The sequence below is a fragment of the Micropterus dolomieu genome, linkage group LG22 (assembly GCF_021292245.1).
Source record: "Micropterus dolomieu isolate WLL.071019.BEF.003 ecotype Adirondacks linkage group LG22, ASM2129224v1, whole genome shotgun sequence".
In the NCBI taxonomy this organism is placed as follows: Eukaryota; Metazoa; Chordata; class Actinopteri; order Centrarchiformes; family Centrarchidae; genus Micropterus; species Micropterus dolomieu.
This window is the reverse complement of record NC_060171.1, coordinates 35478930-35483989: the sequence shown is the minus strand read 5'-3', so window position 1 is coordinate 35483989 and position 5060 is coordinate 35478930.

Sequence of the window (5060 nt, the reverse complement as noted above, 5' to 3'; positions counted from 1 at the left end):
GCAGATGGGGGGGGGGGGTTGAATAGGATGTGACCACCATCTGCCACCTGCCTAACAACTGTCGGTTTGACATGAAAGCGTGATTACGGATGTAAATCTGCTGACGTTCTCAGGAGGGCGTCTCAGATGTTGCAAAGAACAACTGTTGGAGTCAGTAAAGAGACTGTGGTTAGGTGAGAAATGCCACGTTGTCTCAACAGCCAGACAAACAGACTCAGAGCTTTAATCATTTTAAAAATAAGCTCAACCTTCACATCATTACAAGTAAATTATTCTTATTATATAATAGACCTATGGGCAATAACATTTCCTGCGTGGGTTCTGAGAACAGATGGGGTGTTTATTTAAATATATCACTTATTGGTGTTACAGTGGTTAGCACTGTTGCCTAACAGCAAGAAGGTCCTGGGTTCAAACCCCTGTCATCCCTGCCTTTCTGTGTGGAGTTTGCATGTTCTCCCCGTGTCTCTCCGGGTGCTCCGCCTTCCTCCCACCATCCAGGTTAGTTGGTGATGTTAAATTGTCCTTAGGTGTGCGTGTGCCTGGTTGTTTGTCTATGTGTGACCTGTCCAGGGGTGTACCCTGCCTTTTGCCTGATGTCAGCTGGGATTTGCTCCAGCCCCTCCTGTACGCAGGATAAGCGGTTGACGATGGATTTATTGAAAAGGCCTGTTTGCTGACATGTCTTGACTAGGCTACAGGTTTGGATGATAGGTTAAGTTTATTTTCTACATTGTAAAACTAGTCTATGAGGTTTGCCTTTCCTCTGAGAAATAGTTAGTGTGTAGTATTAAATCAGAGTTTTTTACACTAAGGCAGAGACATGCGAAAGAATAGTGTCTGTATTACCTAGCCTGTCTCTCATGATATTTCCAATGAATAGACAAAGATCTGTTTCTTTTAAATACTGATAGATAAAACATCTATTTCAACAAAATAGGATATAATCTATTTAATGGGAGGAAAAAATTCCGCATAAAATAGGGGAATCCCTCTTTTCCCCCCCGAGGTGCATGATTGGGGGATTTGAAAGAGCAAGAGATGTAGACAAGATAGGTGTTAAAAAAGGGTGTGTTTTTTACGATAAAGAAGTCGGAAAAAACACTCTCAGTTCTTAAAGTACCACTTTTTTGACTGGTGCTCTGCTGCTTTTATCTGATTTTCGTTTTTAATATAAAAAGTTTTTTCAAAACAGCTCTGAATTGCAATGGTGGCGCAGACCGTGATCATGTGGAAAGCAGGAGACAATTTTTCATGGATGCTCAACTTCACAAAATGGGAACAGAGGATAAATTGAACACGATTCAGTGTGATCTGGCCTCGCTCTCTGCGAGTATTAATGTGGTGAAAGCAGATATTTCAGCTCTGAAGAGCACTATCAAGGAAAACTCGAGGGCAGTTACTAAACACGAGACGGCGCTGCATACATTTGAACTCAAACTGGCAGACATCGAGACAGGAATAGACACGCATTGAGCATGAGACTCACGCAATTGACACTTTTCACACGCTCTCACGCCATTTATCAATTTTCTCACGCACTGGAAAAACTAATGTAGCCTATAACTGATAACATCGACTCGACACGATTACACTCCACCCAACTGATGCGACACTGACGGATGCTGTGACAGGAATAAGTGAGCCCGCTCTCGCGCAGTGAGTGGCAAACAGTTTGTTATTGGGTAACGTAGCTGGTCGAGTTTTGCAATATAACAATGTAAAATCTGAAGCACAAACTTGCTCTGTTGGGAAAGTCAGAAAAGGGAAGACAAAATCATGAAAGAAAAAGAAATACAGAATACTTGAAAGCCATACACCTACTGAATTATATTCTGGTATATTTTATATTTTAAATAGTCACCTGCTGTGAGTTTTGTGTTTCCGTTGACGTAGCCTAGATAAAAACATTTCCTCCAAAAATTGATGCAGAAATTTTCACATCAATTAAGTGTTTAATGCTAAAAATTTGCTTTAACCCCCACCCACCCCCTAAATAAGTGGCTCCTCCATTGCTAAACGAAAACCTACACTCTTGCTTGGTTATCAACTAACCTATTATATTGTATTGTTATTGTAGTAATCACACAGTCAAGCGCCGAACAGGCTTTCACCCAGGCGATGGACACCGCGTGGGTAAGAGGAATTGTATATTTTCTCCTCTACCCGGCGACCCTGAAAGTCAAAGATGGGTCGGATTATCATGTTTTTAACAACCCTAGAGAAGAAGAGGATTTCCTCAACTTCCGACCAATGATGACGCAGGAGAGGTCACCATGGGGTCTGGCTAGCTAGGCGGTCAGCCGGCTCACCCGGGCCAACACCACACTGCCCTGATGCAAAACAGCAGCGAATGGATAGATATAAGGTTCATAAACTCATAATCTTCCTGGAGTAGGTTAGTCCTTGGTCTGATCAAGATGTCAAGAGTCGCCACAGACTATCTTCACACCTAGTATCCAGCCGCTCTCCCTTTTTGAAGCGGTGTATGCCACAACGGTTAATGTTTCTGACTTTAAGCGCCTGCTTGAGTGGGGGGCGCTGAAACAAGGTAACGTGCATAATACTTTACTTTCCTCTACATGGTGTGGGAGTGCCCCCCGTGGCTCGATTTTGGCGGGGTGTGGCCGCTGAGCTGACAGCACTTATATCGGAGACAGCGCCTGTGACCATACCAGTATTATTGATCTGATCTGTCGGCACTTCAACTCCCTGAATGTCAGAAACATGTAATGTTGGCAGCTTTAACAGCTGCCAAGAAAATTATTGCAGTACGCTGGAAGCCCCTCACACTTTGACCATCAGACAATGGGTTTTAACCTTGATGTTACGTATATGGAGCTATCGACAGTCTGTATAAATGGGGCCAAAGAGGTGAACGTGAATATGTGGCTCACTATGGCTGAAGCATTGAAGCACTCACTCTGATTCTTGTGGTTCGTTGTATATCTGATCTACTGTACTTGGCATCTTGAATCACTCAATAGGTCTATATTAACTGTTCCCCTTTTGCTTTTCTTTTTCTTTTTTTCTTTTGATTATTGCTGTTTGTTTAGCCATTGTGTCTCGATTCTGTTGAGGGTTTGGGTTGGTTGGGTTTTTCAGTTGTTTCCTATGTTTTTATGTGTGGGGTTTTGAAGCCTATTTTATTCTTTTGTTCATTCGCATGTTTAATTGACTTAGTTTCTGTTTGGTCCTTTATCTTAGTTTTAGTCCTGCATTTTAGTTCTGTTTTATTCTTACTGGTCAACTTATCAGTGTGTCTTGTCCATGTCATCTGGTTCCATATTTTGTGAGTGGTTGGTTCTTGTGTCCAGTTTCTATTCCTTTTTTATTCCTTTTATTATATCTATTCCTTAGTCCTTAGTCCTATGTCTCCATGTTTGTGTTGTCCTGTTTCCAGTTCCCTGCCCTGGTCTTGTTCTTTCTCCCTCACCTGTGTATATAGTGGTTGTCTGTCTTTCACTCCTTGCCAGTTCATTGTCCTTTTCATGTGTTCTAGTCTAGTGGTTTCGATGCCAGAGTTCTCCAGTGTTCTTTCTGTTTCTCCAGTGTTACTCGTGCCTCCTGTGTTTTTTTGTGGATTACTTGGATTTACTTTCAGTTGGATTATTCACCGGTTGTTTTTTGGACTGCTAATACCACCTTATCTGTAAGTTGCACCATGTGCTGCAATAAGGGAAGGCAAGGCAAGGCAAGGCCGGAAGACCGGGGTTCGATTCCCTGACGGGCAGAGTTGGCTGTTCAACCGGCTGCCGATTATTCGTTTTAAACTTGTGCCGTAGTCATTGTTTCCGCTCACATTTCATGTTCTGCAGTGCACAGTACAAAAAAACCTCACTGCCCTTTAAGTTAAACACTTCCCTGTGTATGTCAGTATATTTCCTGTCCAGCCCATTTACGTGGTAAAGATGGTGACGCAGCAGTCCTCGCTTGTACAGGACAGTATAGCCGCCTGACTCTTCTCTTTCTTTGACAGAGTTCTAGCCTCTTGCCAGTACTCCTAATAACTGTCCTTCTCTTAGACATGGTTATATGGTGTGGTTTACTGGTAATGTGACTGAGCACTTTGACTTTTCTACTCAGAATAAACACAGACAAAGGAGCGTGTTCCCGCCCGGTTTCAAACCGGGGACCTTTCGCGTGTTAGGCGAACATAACCACTACACTACGGAAACACGGGGTTCGACTGCCCGACGGACAGAGTTCGGGTAACTACCAGCTGCTGATTGTTCAACAAGCTGGACAAAAGTAACAGCATCGAGCGCATCCATCTTTCTGAGTGAGGATGTGGTTACCTTCCCTAATAAAAAGCAGAAAAAGACAGCAAATAAAAAAACAAAGTGAGTTAAGTTGTTAGTCCACATCTACCGACTTTACAATCAAGTTCTATTTTATGTGTACACAGTGGTACACCTTGTGTGGTTGTCTGAAAGTCTGGCCAAGTACAGTTTAACTTTAAAGAGGTCACATTATGCTTTTAGGCTTTTTCCCTTTCCTTTATTGTGTTATATATCTTTTTTTGTGTATGTAATAGGATTGCAAAGTGAAAAAGCCCAAAGTCCACCCCATAGGGACATACCATTTAACACAGAAAACACTGCTCCCGAACTGCCTGAAAACAGCTCAATTGTAGTGCAGCCTTTACTTTCGTGACCCATCTGCTCCACTATGTAACACGCATAGTAATGCTCGCCTAGCGGCTAGTGTGGCACGCCCTCAAAAACACTGGTGGAGAAACACACTCTGCTGCAGCGCACACAGGAACAAGACGTCCGCCCGCTTTCCCCACTCAGCCCCACACTCCCTACCGCGCAGAGAGCACAATTAAAACGTTACGTATGAAGGATAAACTGCATTACAAATGAATAGCTTACCACTCTGAAACGTCTTGCTCCAGTCTAGGTTGCGAAGCTGCTTCGAGTTGTTCTGCCTGTGTTTCGGGATCATGTACGGCTGAACCGAAGCCATGTGGTTACCAAAGCGGCTTTGTTTTGGATCACACTACCTTGCTCCTCAGGACCCGCCCTACTCTGCTTCTGATTAACCAGTAGTCCTTA